This window comes from Protopterus annectens, chromosome 3.part0 (assembly GCF_019279795.1).
Source record: "Protopterus annectens isolate FY-2018-M chromosome 3.part0, PAN1.0, whole genome shotgun sequence".
NCBI lineage: Eukaryota > Metazoa > Chordata > Ceratodontiformes > Protopteridae > Protopterus > Protopterus annectens.
In genome coordinates, this window is record NC_056731.1 from 894032622 (window position 1) to 894054749 (window position 22128).

Sequence of the window (22128 nt, forward strand, 5' to 3'; positions counted from 1 at the left end):
GGAAAAATAAACATATTTAAGTATTTACCTCACGAAAAAGTTGAAATATGCAGGATTCAGCCTGAAATAGAAGATGATATCATTCAAATGCTTCAGTAAAGGTGGATTGTATTTTTTCATGCTGGATTCACATTGTAGAGATGGAGAAATGTGGCTTTTGCTTCTTCTGGTGTATCTATTGATATTTTTTCATTTTTATGGTGAAATACTAGTGTAGCAGGATATTTCATCTGAAAGCGGATTTTGTTTCAATAAGGTAAGCACAGTATTTATTAAGTTTCTGATGATTTTGCTTTATTTCAAGAGGAAGATCTTAGCTTATTGTGATTTTGTGTCCTCTCCATGTGATTGTTTTCTTGGTTTTATATGCAAATAATATTGATTGTACATGAGCTGAATTAAGGATCCTGACATATATTTGTCTTGGGAAGTCCATGTTTTTTGAGCAATTATGGTTATGTGAGCTCTTTCAATTGTTAGGTCCTCCAAAAGCTCTTTATCCTGCAGTGCTGTGCTTAGTATTTCTTTTGTAACTGTGTTTATTTGAGTGGTTTCAACTGATTCTGGTATTCCCCTGATAATGAGATTATTTTGTCTGTTTCTTGCTTCTATGTCCAGAACTTTTTGTTGCAATTCTATAATACTTTTTGCACTAGCCTGTATTGATTTCTGTATCTTTTGTATTTTTAGTTCATTGTCCATGATATTTGCATAATTTTGTTCTAATTTGAGCATAATTTAGTCCATGCTTGAGCTGAAAGTACTTAGTTTGTGTGCAAATCCTTGGATTTCTTGTTGCAGTGGTTGTAATGCCATTTTAAGGTCTTCCAGTGTTAATGCTTGTTCTTGCTTCGATCTAAGGGCAGGTTTAGTCATTTCTGGCTGAGTTTTATTTGTTTTTAGCCTTTTTGACTCAGTATCTTTTTCTGGTGTAACTATATTTTATAGTTTAGATTTGGTAGTTACTGCATCCATGTGCTCTGGTAAATTTTCCATTTCCAACGTTGTTTTAACTGTTTTTCAGATAAAATATGTTCAGCTAGATGAAGTTGAAGAAGGTTGATTTTATTCCGGCAATTTTATATTAAAACAAGTCGTCTTTTTCTTCTCTTTTTCACTCAGGCCTGTTTATCTTGAAGTGTGCCCACCATACGGTTCAGGAATCTGTTTGCAGTGAGTAATATTTTTCTTGCAAAAAAGGTAATCCAGCATAAAATACAGCTGAAATATTTTAGTAGCTTGCTTGTTGCCTTTTTTTCTGTTGAAAATTTGCTATTTTTTTCTCAGGATGTGCAGGCAAAAGGTTAGATATTGTTGAAAGTTATGGGAGCTGCACAGCTAGAGTGCTCACTGGCCGTCCACCATTTTAGAATCCCAAGAAAAGACTGAAATTATTATATTAGATAGCAGCTGCATACTCATATATGCTGTGGCAAAATTACATTTATGATGATATGATGTTGGTCTTGTACCAAAAACAAATATGATTTATTTGATGAACGCCTTAAGATAAAATATGCCATAGGAATGTGTACTTGTTTTATTATTTTTTTTCTCTAGGAAAAGTGAACAGAGTTTACAAGATATTGTAGAATTTATATAAACAGTTGAGGCATTTTTAATTTTTATTTTATTTTTATTTTTATCTTTATTAGGCTGTAAAACTAAGCAAAATACATGTATATATAGAGTAAAATAAAACTAAAAGTTAGATATTTGTAATACACATGTATTGAAGGCGAAAGATAGACACAATATTATGTTGTTGTTAGAGTGACAGCAGTACTGTTTAATAATGCCAATCTAGTATTTTTTTTCTCTTCTCTTTTGATGTTCATAGATCTAGCTCATACAAATATACTGCATTGTATTTTTTCTCTTTTCTTTAGTTTGTTTGTATTAGTCAGACATTTGCATGTAATTATAAATGCACCTTATAACTTGGTATAGCTTAAAAACAAAATGACACAGGGATGTTTTATAATATGTATATATATATATACGTATGTATTTTTTTTGGGAGGGGGCTTTCAGGGCTTGTATATAAGAATAAGGACCTTAGTTAGAGTTTAAGTATATTCCTTTGGTTTGGTTATAAGGCTATCCAAAATATTTTGATTACATTTACTAATATAATACATAGGTTTAAAATGGTAAGATATTTAAAATTTATTCTAAATACGGGTGCAGGGAGGCTGCTATGCAGAGTTGATGCATATGGTTGTTTACGTTTGGAAAATAGTAGGTAATTTTGACGTCCCTCTGCTCTATAAGACTTACACCCAGACTCAGTCACAAAAATCCTTTGATTTTTAGAAGTTTTCTTTATCTAACATTACAGAGGGATGGGTGGTTAGGCACACAAAGAGGGGGAGTAGGAGAATAGAAGTCACTATGTGGAAAATACTAACACTAATACACAACAGTGTATATTTATATTATCACATTGCTTATTGTACTTTATTAACATTAATCAAGAAATATTTTTACACTTTCAGAAATTATATCTTTAGATTCATGGAACGTTAAGGGAATTTCAGACAAAAGTAAACGTAATCTAGTCATGCATATTATATATCAAAGTAAAACAATGATAACCTTTCTTCAAGAAACTCACCTGATCACACAACTCTGGGACAGGGAGAGAAAAAGTAAATGGGTCAAGCATATAATAGCTGCTGGACACAATTCTACTTCCAGAGGGGTTGCTATCTTTATAAACAAAGCCTATCTGGGGTAAATTGTTTCCATGAAGACTGACTTGAATGGTAGATGAGCTATGTTTACCTCAAATTTCCATAGCATAAATAAACCTTTACTTTTCCTAAATATATATAGTCCCTGCTCTAACCAGCAAACGTTTATTTATGAAATCTTTAACTTACGTAATGAATTTCCTAATCATTTATATATAATCGGGGGAGATTGGAATGCAGTAATGGAACCTGACAAAGATAGATCCAATAAAGAAACCAAGCAACCGCATATCATAAATAAAGCTCTTAGTGAATTACAAGCTATTTGATCCATATGAGAATTTCCAACATGACAAAACAATATCCTGATATACCTTCTTTTCTACGTCTCATAAATCTTGGTCTAGAATAGACGCCTTCGTAATCTCTCAGTTCTTTCGGTCGTATAAGCTGAAATACATCATTTCACATAGATCTATCTCGGATCATTCTAAAATCAATATATTCATAAACCTGCTAAATTTCAGCCAAAACATATCTTATTTTAATAAGTGGACTTTAAACCCAAAAATTATTCAGAAACAAGAAGTAGCTAAGTAGATAAACACTATACTCATTCAATTAGATGAAGAAATCACAATTACTCCAATACCTTATGATAAGCAATGGGAAGCTGCAAAAGCAGTTATTAGAGGTGTCATAATTCAAAAATCTGCCTGGTTTAAGAAAAAATATAATAATACATTAGAATCGCAAATTGCGTGAGCAGAACTACAATTGCAACAAAAATATTCAAAAGAATCAGAGGAAAAATGTATGGAATGGCAAAAATAACTACATAAGCATTACTTAGAAAATGTAACTTTTTTAGAAAGCAGGTCTTTATATCAATACTCAGAATGGGCTCAAACACCCTCAAGATTTCTAGCCAGGCTAATAAATATTAAGAGTGGCCCACCAAAAATTAAAGAATTACATTATGAAGGACATAAATTTCAGGAAAACCAAGACATATTAAATGTATTTGAGAACATATATAAAAGGCTGTACAACATGCACTTACCACCCTCAAATGACACATTTAATGAGTTCATTCAAAATTTAAAATTTCCACAAGTTACACAAGAACAACAAAAACTTTTAGGGGCACCACTACACCTAACAGATTTAAAAGAAGCAATAAAAATCTCAAGCCAGGTAAATCTCCAGGACCTGACGGATTTACCTCTGAATTTTATAAAATACTCTCAGAACCAGTCTCTAAAATCCTACTTAAAGTATATAACTATATAATAAAACATGAGATAACAGACTTATATATAAATAACTCTAAGTCCATCCTTCTACTTAAACCGAATTCTGTCCCGACGGATCCCACTAATTATGGACCAATAGCCCTCATAAATACTGACTTTAAAATCTTTGCTCAAATTTTAGCCAACAGGTTGAAGAATATACTTCCTTCTATTATATCGCATAATCAGTAAGGTTGTATGGTACATAGGCAAACAAGTGATAACACTTTGTTACTAGACACAGCTATCAGATTACTAAAAACAGATAAACATCCCAAATATGTTATTGCCGCAGATGCTAGTAAAGCTTTCGACAGAGTAAATTTAAACTTTTTATTTAATGTTATGCCTTTATTTGGTTTTCCTAAAGAATTTATTAATAAAGTTAAGGTTTTATATCAGATGGCCTCAACTTCCATTCAGATTAACAATAATAAAACAAAACCTATCCCCATTTCAAATGGCACGAGACAAGGCTGTCCACTTTCTCCTTACCTCTTTAATTTATACCTAGAACCCTACTTCTTTATATATCACAGAAATCTTTTCTACACATTCCAAAAGTATTAAATACTAACATTATATATTCAGCATTTGCTGATGACTTAAATATATACTTACAACTCCCCACAACAGATCTTTCTAAAATACTGACAGCCATTGAAAAATTCTCAGAGATTTCAAATTACAAACTAAATCCAAACAAATCCCGACTTTTCCCACTAAATCTTATAGGACATATGCACTTTTACTTCCCAGAGAGGAAAATAAAGATAAACTTATCAACTAAAATACTGGGGGTAATATATACTCCCAATTTTAGTGAAATTATTAAAAATAACTTAACCCATACCTGGAATACTATTGAAAATTATATGAACAGATGGAAAAATATCAATATGTCTTTGTTATCAAAAAGCAGTATAGTTAAGATGAACATGCTACCAAGAATTATTTTCCAAATGAACGCTATCTTCACAATTATATCTCAAAAATTGTTTATAGACATGGAAAGAAGTATATCCAGATTTATTTGGCATCCTAAATCTACTAGAATCAAATATGAAAAGCTTATACTTCCTAAATCTAAAGGTGGGTTAGGGTTACCTGATTTTAAATTATACTACAGTATTATCCAGGCATATAGACTATGTCAAATCTTAAATTATGAATCAAACACAAATGTATGGTCCCCCTTATGGTCTTGAATTTGGTATGAACAAATTAAAACACTTGGGTGCAATTCTAGGGCTCTCCTATTCTTAAACTTAAACCAAAACTCTGTTCATGTTAAGAATTTACATCCACTTATTAAATAAATGGTTTTAACTACTCAAAAGCTCTTTTCATTTGTACAATTATTAAATGCCCTCCTTCTACTGCAATCTATACACCTTAATCCTAATTTGCTACTAAATAATAAATTGATAAACTTGCAAGAGTATCCCTTAATAAGAGTATCCCTTAATTACAGTATGGGAAATGTATAAATGGAAGGAATGTGATATTCACAATTAGGAGAGCAATTAAATCTCCCAAAGAAATACGTAATCATGAACTCACTCAAATACCTTGTAAACACTAAATTTCATACTGAAAATTTTGATAAACAAGATACTAGTTTGTCCCGGTTAATTCTAAAAAATCTAACTACCAAATCTAACTACCAAGGGGAAAACAATCTCTAGAGTCTATAAACTTATAAATGATATAAAACATCAGAATTGTACTTTATTCTCCTCATACTGGCAGAAGAAAAACCCACAAATTACTGAACAAAATAAAAAATATGCCATCGAAAACATGCTCAAATTCAGCCCGTTCAAAAAGTTATTCTACACCCAGCTTATGATTAACAATAATGCATACTTTACCCCTCAAAAAATTAGTAAATGTAATAACAAATACTCACCTGAATGTCCTCACTGCAAGAAACAACCAACAGACATTCTACATGTTATGTGGGAATGTAATAAAGTTTATAACTTATGGTGTTCACTAAGGGCAAGACTAAAGAAAATGGGCTACCAAAAAAGTACTTTATCCTGGGAAACAGTTATACTGCACATAAATATGAATAATCTTCTCAGAGTCTTACAGCATGTCCTCACCACCATGTATTATCTAGTCAAATTCTATATTACAAAGAATTGGACTATTGCAACCCCACTCACATGGGAAGGTTTTAGAAATGTAGCAATCAAATACATTGCCTCCCACATGCTACTATATGTTACTAAGAAATGTAAACATTACCAAGAGTATTGGGAATACTTATTAGATTTCATTCTCAAGAGGTAAAAATATTAAATCTAAAAGTGAAATATGCAATATATGTAAGACAATCAATAAGGATATACTTAGAACCTTTTTAACATTGTCATTTTATAAATATTTGCGTAGATAAGTTGATTAAAAAAACACATACCCTATATAAAGAGGTTTTAGTTTGACTTTCCCTAGTATATGTAATAAACAACTAATGGTACTGTTTTATTCTTCTTATCACTGCATAATATGTGGTTAGTACAAAAACCGGATTTTTGAAGTGACTTCTTTGTATATATAGTATATAGAATGTTATGTTTTGTTGTACGTTGTGTGTGTATCTTATTGTATAATGTCTTATATGTTGTAACCTAAAAAACTGCAATAAAGAAATTTTTGAAAAAAAAAATGGTAAAGTGTTAACATATAATAATAAATACAAATGTCACATAAGTGTATTAAAATAATCATGTGTATACCTAACTCTAAATCATGCACTAGGTTACAGGTATTAGTAATGTTGACTGGATTTATAAAGTTATGAAGTAAAAATTACAATTACACATTTATAATTTATTACCATTGCAAGGAAAGAGTTATTCACAGTTACATTAGATGAAGCCTGTTTTGAGCAGGCCATAGAAATATAATTGCAATAGTTGATTAACACAGTTGTTTGCTCAAAAATATTTCTAAATGCACTCACAATGTGGCTGAAATCTCACACAACATACCCTAGTTAGACTACAGGTTGGGGTAGGGGTGGGGATTGCTGTGGTAAATGAATGACCAGCACAAACTTTTCTGAGAAAATGCTGTTTTACCTCAATATTCCCTGTTAAATCAGACACATTTCTACAGAAAAGGAAATGCACACTTCCATGAATTGCTACATTTCTGTATTTGTAAATTAGTTATACCAGAAGCACTGTTTTTACAATTATTTTATGTATTACTCATAGGGAAAATATTTTTATAGCTTTGCAGGTGAAAGAAATGCAACTGAAGGCTTAACAGTTCAAGCTAATGTTTTCTAACCTGATTTTTAACATAATTACCTACGCTAATTAAAGAGTATGTTTAGTACTGTTCTCTGTGTATTGCAAGAACGTAAACTGAGAGAAACATATACCCTTGCAAAAAGTCAAAAGCCCTTGTCATTTGAATTCATCCCATGTACGCATAAGCATCTCTTATTATTTATTTATTTATTTATTTATTTATTTATTTGTTTATTTATTTATGTATTGCATTTGTTAACTGGGAAAGTCCACTGGGCCTAAAAGAGCCCATTTTCAGTGGAGGCTCGGGGAGAAAAGCTCCTCAAAATTACATACAAAAAATAAGCTCCACAAAATTACATACATAGAAAAATATTAATATATATAACAAAAAATTGATCAGTACTATTACATTGCAAGAAAGTGAAAATATTGCAATCATGTACATACAGAAAAAAAATGTGTTATATTCTGAAGATACAAGTGAAGTATGTCCTCAAGGCTCATAGAGTGTGTTAAAATAACACATAAGTATGCTATGTATTAAAAATAACACATAAGTATGATATATCTGCAGATTCATAGCTGTGAGGAGTTAGGTATAGTGTAAGAATAGTAGGAGATAGAAGGAGAGTAAGGGCAGGTAAGGGTGACAGGGAAGTAGAGAGAGTGAGGGGAAGGAAGTGATAGTAAGAGGTATAGCACCAGGGAGGGAAATTTGGAGTTGAGATTGTGTGTTGGGGAACAGGAGCATATCCATTGTGATGAGAGATGCAGTTTGAGGGATTTTTTAAAGGAGGCTGGGTTGCTGATAGTTCTAAGTGAAGGGGGGAGTTTATTCTGTGCCTTAGTGACAGTATAGGAGTACAACATTTGACCAGCTGAGAGCTTAGGTTTCTCTACGGATAGCAACATTTTGTTTTCGGACCTAAGGTGTCAGTTAGGATGGTACATGGTCAGTATGGAGGACAGAGAAGAGCAAGTTTCTGGGTGGTAGATGAGCTTATGGGCTGTAGTTAATTGTAAAACTGTGAGATAGTATGGGGATTTTTGACAATTTAGTTGACGCAGAGAGGAACAGTGATGGGTAGCAAATTCTGCATTAGTAGCAAATTTAACGACTTTGTTGTAGCAAGAGTCTAGTTTTGTTCTCAAGGAGGACTGTAGATTGATGAGGATGAGAGCACCATATAGAAGTGTTGGAAGCAGGAAGGATGAGGCCAGAACCTTTTTTGCGATGAGACTAACAAAGTAGTGCCTGTACAGGGCACTTAGTTTTTGATGTTTTTTCTTTTGATGTTACTGTAGATGTGAAGGTCGAAAGTTAATTTGTCGTCAATGATGACACCTAGTAATTTGGTGCTGGGGACAACTTCAATGATGGTGTTATTTTAGGAGTGAATGGCGAATAATGATTTGTCGGCAGGACTGGATTTTGTGGGGATAAATATTAAAAGTTTTGTTTTGTCGAGGTTGAGAGCAAGGTGATTCTGGGACATCCAGGTTTCGGTGGAAGTAAATGCTTTTTGGGTAAGATGCTGCAGTGTAGGGGCAGATTTAGCAGAGCAGATGATAATGGAGTCATCTGCATATTGGATGACAGTACTGTTGATCAGAGAGGAATGAAAGTTATTGACAAATATACTGAATAAAAGGGGTCCAAGTATTGACCCTTGGGGAAACACCTGTATTTGTAGTTATGAAATGGAAGGAAGAATGTTGCCATTTAGTAGATTCCTGTCTATTACTGAGATAGTTAGTAAACCACTGTAGGGTAGCGGGGGTATAGCCTGAGATTAGAGAGGTTAGTAAGCAGGAGGGAGTGGGATATAGTGTTGAATGCCTTTGACAGATCAAGGATGAGTGCTGAGACTAAGGAACCAGTATCTTAAGCTTTGTTTACTGTGTTGAGGAAGGAAATGAGGGCACTGTTAGTATTATGTCCGGGCCTAAAGCCATGTTGAGTGGGGAGAGGATTTGGTGTTGTATTAGGTGACTGAGGAGCTGAGTGTGAATACATTTCTCCAGTATTTTGTTCATAGTGGAGAGAATAGTAACAAGACAGAAATTTGAGATGTCGGAGTTGTTGCCACCTTTGTGAAGAGGTAGGATAAATGCTTTTTTCCAGATTTCAGGTATGCAGGATTCTTGAATGGACCTGTTGAGGAGAAGGCTGAAAGGATATGCAATAGAGGAAGCTGAGAGTTGTAAGTATTCTGTGGGTAGGTTATCAGAGGCATTGGAACAAGGTTTGAGTTTGTGAAGAAGTTTTTTGATAGTGGAGGTGGGTATGGGTGTTAGTGTGAAAGGAGGTAGAAGACTTGAAGGGAATTGCACAGGTGGAGTTCCTGGTGGGTCAACTATAATAGGTGAGAAGGTAGTAGTACTTTTTATGGTGTCGATGGAGTATGTGTTAAAGAAGGAGACTATCTCAGATGGTGTTTTTTGGGGGTTTGGACATGGGTGGAGTAGGGAGGTGATTGCTCCCGAGAAATTTTTGGGGTTTAGTCTATGTTGGTCTTGGATAGACTGGAAGTATTCTTTTTTGCTTTTGATAACTAGGTGTTTAGCTAGATTGTGAAGTTGTTTGTATTGATTGAGGTAAGACAATGTTTTGTTTTTTCCCCAGGCTTTGTCCCTAGAGGTCATAACTTGCTTTGTGGACTTTGTAAGCTAAATTGCATGTTTTGACTTGATCCTTTTTAACCAGAGTGGGGCAAGATTATTAAGGATCCTAAGAAATGTAGAATTGAAGAACTCCACAGCTTCGTTTAGCAGGAGAAATTTTAATGGGCTCCAGTTTATGTTATGCATGCAGGGTATCATTGAAGTTGTTTGGAAAGAAATGGGATAGATCCCTGGTGTATCTATATTGGTGTAAGTTTGGTATGGAGGTGGGCTTACATATTATGAATGCTGGTGAGTGATCACTAATGCTATCTGAGAGAGTCCCCAAGGTGGTAATTTTTTCTGAGTCAGAGATCAGGATCCAATCCAAGGTAGATCCTTTGTTTTCTTTGATGTTGGGTCTAGTAATGTCAGAGATTAGCTGAGTATAGATGTGAAGATTAATATCTGTAGAGGGGTTATTAGTGGATAGATCTAGCCAGTTAATATTGATGTTGCCTGGGATGATGGTTTCATTTTTTATATTGTTTGTTGTCCAAGCAAGAATTTGTTTGAGAATAGGAGTATTATTTCCTGGAGGAATGTATATAACTATAATGGAAAGGCTTTTGCAATCATTAAGTTTTAGGAAAGTTATTAGTAGCTCTGCAGTGGAGAAGTGGGGAATTGGCTTGGAATATGGGATTACGGTAAATGAGCTAAAGAATAATAAGGCAATGCCACCACTTTATTATGTAGTTTATCAGTTCTCAGGCAGGAGTAGTTTGGAGGTAGAAATTCAGAATCTTTGATGTATGGTTTTAGCCAGGTTTCGATGATAGCGGTAAAGTCCGGTTTATGTTGATTTAGCAATGTGTGCAGTTGGGGAATTTTGTTTCTTATACTTTGGAGATTAATTGTGGTAAAGTTTAGGGATTTTGTGGAAGTGGGGGTGTTATGAGAGGGATAAGGGCCAGGGTTGGGATGTATGTCACCACATAGCATGACTTCTCTGAGATCAGGGAAATAGTTAGGTAGGGGCTTCTTCTTTAGGTAGTGGAAATACTTGAAGTTGTGGTTTTTAAGGAAGGTTGTGGCATGGGGAAAGGATGATAAGTTTCTTTAGTAGTATTAAATCTGTACTATAGAGGGTGGAACAGATGGCAGAGTAACTGGGGAGTGTGTGTGTGAGGGCTGATGTGGATGAGGGCGGTGTGGGAGGTGTGTAATTTGTATGAATGGATGATAGTCTTAGAAGAAGAGAAAGGTAGATAGTAGATGTAAAAAAGAAAGATGTTGAATATAAAGGTCATAGCTATGTAATGCTGAAATAAAAGAAGGTTTGGATAAGAATAGTGGTGTGGGAGTGGGGTTGGGGGGATAAAGTAGGATGGAGGGAGTGGAAAGACAAGGATGTGGCTGGGAGTACTGAGTTATGAGGGTGGGCAGTAATAAAGGGTGGGATAGAGTAAGTGGAAAGATGAGGATGAGACTGGGAGCACTGGGTTATGAGGGTGAGCAGTTGTAAAGGGGTGGGAAGTGGGGCTTAGAGGAGGGGTATGGAGTGTGGGAGGTGAGAGGATTGGGTCTAGGGAGAGAGGAGGGGAGGAGAGTGTGGAGCTAGTGAAGAGGGATATGTGTGAGATGAATTGATGGGATAGGTGGAAGGAGTATGGAAGAGGTGGTCTGTGACTGGAGGATGGATGGGTGGGTGGGAGGGGATGTGGGTAGTTATATATGTAATTGAAGTGGGGGTGGGTGGAAATGGGGGCAGGGTAGGTGAACGGAGTGAACTCTAGTGCAGCGAGGGTGAATAGAGTGGGTTGGCCCAGCTAGAAGAAGCAGAAGACCTAAAAAAACAATCAGTCTGGTACTAGTTAACAGGTAAGCTATCCTGTATTAGGCTGAAAGACAATCTTTTAAAGGGGAGAAATTAAATGTAGCAGAAGACCTACGCTCCTGTGTTGTTAAGGGCTTTAATACATAAACAATATGGGAGCTGGAAGGAGGTTCACTAGAGTTTATACTCACCTGTTTAATATTATGTAGTAGAATATAAAAGGGAATTTATGCAGTACATATTGGCTTTTACTAGATGTCTACTGCCATCTAGTGGAATCAGAAAGGAATAACAATGTAATGAACTAAGAAGGTAAGAATTAAAAATGGGAGACAGAGCGGGGAATAGAGACAACCTCAGAGGTCTGCAAGTGTGCAAGCCACTATGTACATCAAAACTACACTAAAAAAAGAAACAACAGTTTACAGTTATAGATTGGTGCCTACACTGTGGGAGTATCATTCTTCCCAATTACAAAAGCACATCCCAGATCACTTCCATTATATGCATAGACATTTCCTGTACACATTTCACTTCAATAAAGATTTTGCTGCAGTGTTTCTATAGTGTTTGCAATGGCATGTAAATAGTGTCATGTGGATGTATTATGCTTTTTCTGTTTCTCTTATTTTGCTTATACATCCTTTTCTTCTGTTTTGTTTTGTTTATCTCAAATTTATTTATTTGTTTTACAGTTTCAAATCCCTCAAGAGCAGACTGGACATGTTCCTCACTGGCTAAAGAATGCTCACCCTCTGCCCATCCAGGGACATGCTTGCCGAGTTGGAGTGGAGGTGCTAGTTTTGCAGGCACTCTGGCACATGGCAGCCTAAAAAGCATTCCAGAAAGGGGGCTTTGGAGCTTGGCTCCGGATGTACTGGTGGAGGTAGTGGACAGGAGAATTCAGCCAGTCAAAGCCTCTGTTCATTATGTAGAAGACACTCTCTCCCAGTTGGTGCTGACCACAACAGCAACACAGATCTGTACCCCTTAACAACGGGCTTCTCCACTTCAATACCATCTGGCAGAGGATGTGTTTGAGGCACTGAGGACTGTGATTCCAGCTGGTACTTCCTCAGCCCTTCTTCCCTTACCCTTTCTCCTTTACATTTTTTCCTATTCCCATCCACATTACCATCTTATAAAAAAAAAAAAAAAGAAATTACATTTTTGAAATGTTGGTACCCACTAGATTGAGTCCAGAAATATGGAGACTGAAAGGCCAAAAGATCGGACTTACTTATATTAAGCCCGAGATGTTGTTTCTCAGAATATATTCATCACAAATGCCTTTCACTGACCTTATTTGCATATCCATGTAAAGCCACTATTTTCAGATAACAGTAACTCATTTGTGAAGCCCCAGACTATGAATATCATCCTAATTTTTATGCAGGAGCCTTCCTTATAAACTAGCATACCAGACAAGAAGCATAAGTCGATACCAATACAGCCTTACAGAGCCAAATGAACATTAATAGAAATCAAGTAAGCAGTTAATATTAACACCAGCTAAACTGCCATACCATAAAATAAATCATTCATGTTACAATAATGCAATCTAATAAAATGGAAAAAAAATCATATGTTAAGAACATACTGATGTTCCTGATAAGACACGGATGTCATCTTACTACTTTATTTCAGGAAATGAGTCATTGCTGCACCCACCATTTGATTTTTTTTCATACTTCTGCATGTCTGACTTGCTGTTTATGACATTTAATCTGATTTTTATCGTTTCTGTGGTGAGGAAAATGATTCTCAAATGTCATGTAGGATGAAATGGAATTCTCTGAACCCATTTTCTGAAATGTTTTGGATAAATGAAAATGCCTCCTAACTAAATATAATTGACCTTGTGCTACTGCAAACACAGATGTAGGCAATAAAAGATGAACCATTAAGTAATATAACTGATATCATGTTTTTGTGATTAGAACCAAGAGTAATAGAACTTACTTAATGCTTGTGAAACTTCACAGTACAGTAATATGATCGACTTTGTGCTTCTGCAATCTAGAATAGAGTAATACGATCTACATCGTGCTTCTAAAACCTCATTGTCTAATAATATGACCGACCTCATGCTTCCACACCATTAGCCACAGTAATATAACATACCCCATGCTTCAACACCCTCAGAGTGGAGTAATATGACATACCTCATGCTGCTGTGATGCTATATCACAGTAATATAACATACCTCATGCTTCTACAACATCATACCAGAGTAATGTGACCTACCTCATGCTTCTACAACTTCAGAGTGGAGTCATATGACCAACTTCATGTTTCTGCATCCTAGACCAGAGTAATATGTCCTACCTCATGCTTCTAAAATCTTATACCAGAGTAATATGACCTACCTCAGACTTCTACAACCTCATACCAGAATAAAATGACCTATGTCATTTTTCTACAGCCTCAAAGTGGAGTAATATAACTGAATTCATTCTTCTGCATCCTAGACTAGAGTAATATGACCTACCTCATGCTTCTACACCCTCATGCTACAGTAATATGATCTACCTCATGCTTCTACAACCCCAGAGTGGAGTAATGTGACCTACCTCATGTTTGTGAAACCGCAGAGTACAGTAATATGACCTACCTCATATTTTTGCAAACAGACTTGAGTACTATGACCTATCTTGTGCTTCTGAAACTTTAGACTGGAGCACATTTAGTTGGAGGTAGAGCAGTGTTTTTCTCCTTGCTTTGATGGGACATAGGCTTCTTTCTGTTAGTTAGTTTTCAGTTTTAAACACTAAAATAATAAGGGATTCTCACAATCCCCCCTTTATGTTGTATTTAATTTTGGCAAACTCTAGGGAACTCAGTTCTCCAGATATCAGAAGGCACAGCTGTGCAGTGGTAGTGTTGTTGCCTCACAGCAAGAGGTTCTCCAGTTTGATTCTTGGCTAGAGTGTCTTCTGTGTGGAGTCTGCATGTCCTTCCTGTGTTTGTGTGGGTTTTCTCTGGGTATTCTGGTTTCCTCCCATGTTACAAAGGCATGTGTCTGGAGTGTTTCTCCCCAGGCCTCTGCTAAAAATTGGCTTTGTTCCAAGTTGGACTTTCCCAGTAAACAAATGATAAAATAAAAATATGTTTTACTTAACATACACTGGTAGTGGACACATTTCACGGGAAATATTATAGTGATTATTTCATTACTGGTTCATCTTTTATTTTCTACATTAGGCTTAATTTTTGCCACCTCCCAACCACAGAAGTCTTTCACATGTTGTAACTCCACCTCTACCTTTCACCATCTCTACCTTTTTTGTGTACAGCACTCATGTGAGTAGCTGGTTTCATTATGTTACACAATGGCTAAAGTTTTTTCCACGCATCCCTAGGGTTTAAGATTCATTCCCATGATCTGATCACTATATCTGAGGAATATGAAAGCATTCCATGTATCTTTGCAGGTTTTATTTGGGTACCTTGATTTCCTCCCATCTTATAAAATATGTTTTTTGTGTTATCCCATGAATCTTTGCTGTGTTTTTGCAGTAATTTTACTGCAATGCGTTGCATTGTGAGAGATAGTGGTGTGCCCCCCCCCTTTTCCACTGCAGTGTGACTGTGGAGTTGGTGTATATAATTTTGGGGGGATTTGGGGTGCAGATGAGGGCTTGTCCCCTGTAAAAAAAAAGTTTTTTTTTTGTTTTATAGGTTTTTAAGCTAACTGTTTTTGAAATAAATTTTTTGGTAAATGATGACCTGCAAAAAAGATTGTCAATGACTCGTAGGTCAACAGTTTTATCCTTTTATTTGCTGCTTTAAAATGCCTTTATATAAATTGTATCGCCATTTCCTTTCTGGTGTGGATCATGGCTGAAGAAGTGCCTGAAAAAAATCAATTTGCTTACCCAGTCAAGAAAATAAATAGTTAAATTAGCATTAAAACATGTTTTTTAATTAACATCTCAACATGTTCCCTTTTAATACCCGATTGAACTAAATAAAAAAAAAGTCAGGCTGAAGTATAAAAGTCAGTCCCTATATATACATACACACACACACACACACACACACACACACACACACACACACACACACACACACACACACACACACACACACACACATACACACTATGTGATGTAAGAATAGAACCATACATAAAAAGATTTAAAAAAAAATATGCATGGACTAACAACTGCTGATTACTAAATTAATATACATTTTGAACATTTTGCAATAAAAACTGAAGTAATTGAAGAATAACAGACTTGTAATTTAAGAAGCAGTTGCTATATTTTTCCTAGCAGGAGACAAATTTATTTCAAAACAAAAAAAAATACAAACAATTAAATTATTACTCAGATGAGACATAAAAGGCAAGATTACAATGGGACGGGAATTCAGATTGCAGCCTGTCCACTGAAAGGGGAGCACTGCCCTGACCTGTGGAAAGTGATGCCCCCAGCTTATATATGAACCACAGTGTTACGGGGAATAGGACTGCAACACTAATTGGTAGCCAGGATCACTGGGCGCAGTGCTTCCCGTATACTGCAGATACAAATTGTAAGGAATTGCACTCTCTATTATACAGGGGTAAACTGACACAGTGGGAGTAAAGCAATTTTTTTTCAAGCCCCCCCCCCCCCTTATAGTCAGGCTGATTGTTGCAGTACTAGGGAAGAGTAAAATCTCTCAATGGTGGTGAGGACTAGGATTATCACTGGATACTGTCTGTCATAACAGGACTGCTACTTTACTCAATGGGCATGGCTGTCATAAGTGTTATCTTGTAAAGTGTGGGATCAATGAGCTAAAAGGTGACAAATGACTACAGGTGGTCATATAATGTGGAAATTGCAGATGAAAAATATTATATAGTCCATACATGTGTTAAGAGAAACACAATATTACAAACATTGAATAGCAAACTGAATGTATAGTCTGTTGCTTAACCCTTTACTGCTGAAGAGTACAGTGTTTGAGAGTGTCCAGTATACGCAGGGTTACATTGAATTTACCGTGCTTATGATGCAGAGTACCATATATGGGAACAGCTGTTACTGTGACAGCTACCGTGTATTATATTTAGGGATGGTATGTAAACAGGTATATCTGCCCTTTCAAGTGTGCTTTGCCAGTTTGTACCCAGTTCATGAACTGGACATTGCCTATACCAAATCTTTTGGAAGTGTTATTCGGGGAATGGATTCCCCTATGTAGGCTTGCTTTTTCACTTGTTAGCATACACTGCATAGGGAAATATGCCGACCTCTTTCAGGACTGTCAGCCTTATTGATTATGTTAGAAAGCACTGGCAGTAAATTGTTTTGGAACCTGGTCCTATGTTTTTTTCTTTATATATTGTGCAAGCTGAGATAAAAAGGCTACTTCAGTTTCTTCATTTCCCTCTTCTTGTATGTGACAGACTATAATGCTGTCTTGATCCTGTGTTATTCATTTTTAACAAATTCTAACATTTCTAAGCAATGCTGCACCGTATTGGAATTGACATACTCCCAGATGTATAATTTTGTGAAAAATGTTAAGTTACTGCTTTAAAGCAGGTATCTAACCACTAAAATGGAAAGGAGGAATGAAGAAAGTGGTATGGCACAGAAGAAGAAGAATGGGAGGAAATAAATGACCAAAACGAAACATGAAAGAGTAAACAATAAATTCTGTATTAACATTTTCTTTGCAGACTTCTGTACTAGAAGGGAATTAAATCTAAACCACAAGCATTTATCCTCTTTAACAGTGCTGCGGTAGCGATGTCGCCTCACAGTAAGATGCTGTCCAGTTCGATTCTCAGTTAGAGCGTCTTCTGTGTGGAGACATGCATAAATGGAAGTACCTTCATTGAAGGTTGTGCGTCAAGGCTGGTAACGCGGCATGTAAAAATCAACTACCAATCATTAGCGGACTGGAGTTCCGCTGTGGCGACCCCTAACCGGGCAAAGCCGAAAGACACAACACAACAACAGTTATATTTCAAAGACATGTTCAGAGTCCATTATCCATAATCTTTGTAGACTTTCAGAGAATTTGAGTGGCATTTGAACTTAATATGGTAAAAATACAGCTCCTTTTTGAGCTGTATGATGACTTTAATTGCATAGTTGTCATTTCCCTTTTTTTCTGCAGTGTGTGTCTGCTCCATCAATATGTTAATATAAAGATGACAACACATTTTGGGAAATTATCACTTAGCACTTTCTATGGCAGTTTACCACATTAAGATTATGAGCCGTATTCCATAGTTCTGTGTTTGAGTCTATCATTCCTCATATTCATACTTTTTGATTCTGAGCAAGTCCATGACCAGTCAGTATTCCTAGGTCACTCAGAAAATAAACAGTTGTAGCTAGCTGATAAAAAAGAAAAAAAACAATAACTCCAAATGGACAGTTTTCACTGAATACTAAGAGAAGATGATCATTTATTGAAAGACAATCTGTGGGAAGAATTTAGATGCAAGTTCAGAACACTTCTTTGCTCTTTAATAAAAACTAACCCAAGAGATTATTGGATGAATGGGATGGATCAAACTAGACAAATAAAATGAACAAAGGCAAACCATCTTATAATGGAACTAATTTGACTGTTTTTTTCATATTTGTATTATAGAAGAATTACAAAATATCACTACAGAGGCAGTGCGCTGTAAAAATGAAACAAATCACTTAATAATGTTACGTAGGCCGTAACTTGAAAAAATGTCTCCTAACAGAAAACTAATACATATGCAGGGATAAGACCTTCTAAGTACTTAATCTAGGTATCACAGCAAGTATCTACAGGGTTTTCATGTTGTTTGCTTTTCCAAAAGGTGTAGATCAGTATTCCTTTATATGGTGCCAGGTTGGGATCAAATTATCAGTACTATACTTTACAAGACAATTATTTTAACACCATATTTATTTTTATTCTGCCAAGTTTTCTAGCAACCTCTTTCATGAAAAGATCCACACTGGAGAGGTATATCTCACTTAAACCCTTCAGGTTTACTGTACTCCCACTAACAATACTGCAGAAATTGGAGCTTTAATGACATTGTGGGAAAATGTTTCTCCTTACATCTCTTGTACTCCTTTCCTTCACACTTGGACAGCCATTCTCATCTAAGATTTCTCTCCAGGGCTTACTCATGTTTCCTGGGACAGTCAGCCACGGTATAGCTTCATTGTAGGATTTCCTCTAGATAATACTTAATTTCCTCAGTTTTTCTATAACTTTGTCATGCAAATTTGGTTCCTGACTCCTCTCATGCTCTCTGTTCCACTAAAGCACAGAGAATGCATCATCCTTCTTGGTAAGATAGGGAATTATCAACGGAAATTGCAAACAGCAAGACTGACAGTGTGAAAAACTAGCATTTTAATGCCCCACTTTAATATTTCATGTATCTGACTCCTGTTTGATTTGCAAATATTATGACAAGCATTACTAATGACAATACCGCCCCAAGAACACAAATATTGAAGAAATAAAAAGCCATCACCGTATTGTGCATCGGCATTAATATTTTTTAGTAGTTGGCTGTCATGCAAAAGTTTTATGACTTCTTGCTTAATCTGCATTTTGTGCTAATAATCAGTGGTAAACCCCTATATTATTTATCTGGTATCTGGTTAGTTGTACGTTGACTAATCCAAGCTAGACCCTTTTGGTCCTATGCTAAATTCTGATTTTCCTAGGTGCTATTTATATCTGTATCTGCCAATCAAAGGCATATTAGATACCTACACGAGCCTAGACATTTAAAAGAGTGACTTGTACTTATTTGTCTAGCAGAAGAGAGTAAGAACCACTGTTTCCTGTAAGCAAAGGTCATGTCATTAGAGCAGCATAAATAGTGGAAGCTGTTCATTTCACACATCATGAAACTGCTTCATCCTACAACTTAGAAAAGAATGATGGTGATGGCCCAGAAGTTGTTTATAATTTGTAAGTTATTTGAATATTTGAACAGAGATAATCTTCACCTGCTTTTATGTTCATGAGAAAGTAACAAGGGTGAGTCCATTCAACCGTTTAGATAAAGTGAAGCTGATGCCATTGCTGTTTGATCAGGATCTCCCAGTACTAGGTAGTGTCTGAAGGATTGTCATTCCTTTCTTCCTCATTTATGAGAAGTAAAGTAATAGTGGTAGTCCCAGACTTTTAGGTAGAAGAAGCAGAATTTGTAACTGCCTCTGCTCGGATTCAAGTCAGCATGACATGTATGAGTGAATGGGTAACGCAGTCCAGCAAGTTCAGAGGACTTCCATGCTTCTCATCAAATGTAAAGTGGATGAGGCTCCATGCAGTCAAGTTTAACTCTGGAATGAGGTCTGTAAGTGGCAATATAAATGATTCCATTTGTTTTGTGAATTCTCCTTTCCTCAGTATTTGTTCAACTGTGAAGTTGGTATACATAAGCTCATGGGATGAGGGGCTTCTTCCTCACATGGGTGTGTAAAAAAGCTAACTTTTAAATTTTTCTTCAGCTTCAGTTGCATCTGAGTTAAAGTCAGCATGGAATCTTCATCAAGTTGGAACTCAGGGATTCATATGTGAAGCAGATCAGAGCAGAGGTTCCCAGCATCTATAAAGGAGGTACAGGTGCCACCACTTTGTCATATTTCAAACAGTAAGACTCACAGGTGTACAGGTTTTGGTGTCAGTCTCACGGCTTATTAGCTTTTGAGATGCTTGAAATGCATATCCTGTGTTGAAATTTCTTGGTGTTCATATGCTTATCAGTATTGTTTTAATACTGCTAGTCAGGAGCTTAACTTTGCTGTGTTTTATGATATTTACATTATTTTCCAACAATAGCTTACTGAATCTTTTATTGAGTTTGATGAGTACATGCTCTCAGAATCTGTTTTGAAATAGTGTTAAATTGGGCATAGCTTTATGTGGCAAGCACAAGTACCTTAAGAACAGTGAAGGAAGTAGAGAAAAAGCAGTGTTATGTAGCTTGGCAGAGTAATTTCATATTTTCAAACCACTTTTTCTTCATTATGAATCTCTGAACTCACCTCGGTTTAACTGCTGCAAGGAAATGGTATTGAGTGGGGGTCAGCATTGTTTTCATTTGCTGTGATTAGATGAAATGAATCTTTTGTTTGCACACTAACTTCCTACATTCATTCCAAAGGGAAGGTGCATTTCCTTTTTATAGCTGAGAGATGGGATTTCCTCATTTGCCACTCAGGTGGTCTTTCATTAGTTAAACTGTTCTGGTGCAGGCTTGACCCTCTTTCTGAAAGCTTCAAGGGGATTTCCTGTGAAATATTAAGAGCTTCCAATAGGAAATGGACTACTTAATATGCAGACTCCATTGAGTGCAGGAATACCCATTTAGTGTGGTATTTACATCACAAATAATAACATCCATTTTCATACCAGAGAAGCTATTCATCACAGCATTATCTTAGATGGACAGCTGGGCTATCTCAGATCTAGGTGGAATGATCACTAATCATACTTGGGTGACTCATGATGTCTTAAATATGGAGAAGATGGTATACAGCTGTAAGCCTAGGCAAGACCATTGCAGATACTGCTACATAATCTTTTGGACAGAAATCATGAGTTACATGAAGTAACTAAGTATATAAACACATTTGTGGTTTTACCCTGACTGCTATTCCAGGTTGGCATCATGGAGGGAATCCCTTTAGTGTATGGTCACTATAGAAGAAAGGTATTACTATCCAGTGTTTTGATTCCACCTTCAGGAAGACAAGAAAGGCAACATTTTTTTTCTTTACATCTTTGATGAGAGGTTAGTACAAAGCCATGGACTGTTTCTGGTTCACAAGCCTCAGACAATCTGCAGCTTTATAAATTTTCTGAGCAGTGATAAAGGTGGGTGTGAGTTGTCCAAATCCAGAGAATCTACATAAAGTATATAGGCTGGAACAGACCAATAGATGGTAACTTAACATGGCAGTAAAACAAGTGTGATTATATCACGCAAAGCACTCTCTGAGATAATTAATTAAGTACAACAGAAACAAGTAAGCATAAGGACACTGTGTATATATTCTATGTGAAAGTGATGTTGCTGTCTTGTCCAGTGTCCAGTGCCAAATACATGGCCTACACATTCAGGAGAGGGTGTCAGCATTCAATACATTTTTTCCAAAATTGCTTCTGTTGCATGAAAAAGTAATGAAAGTCTATGTTGACAAATGGTGACTCAGAAACAGTTACCCTGAATTTTGTTGATGACTGATAACTGATAGTGGGACATTTTTCACTGTTATTATCTCAATCTATTGCATTGTGAGTCTTCCTCTTTTACAGTGACCTTTGACCATGCCAAGCATGTTTTTTATAATGATCCATATGCATGATATGTCTTCAGCGTGAATGCTGAATCCTTGTCATTAGAGCTTCCAGTGAGTACTTAGATTTTATCTCCTCCTGCACTAACTGATTATTTTTTCTGG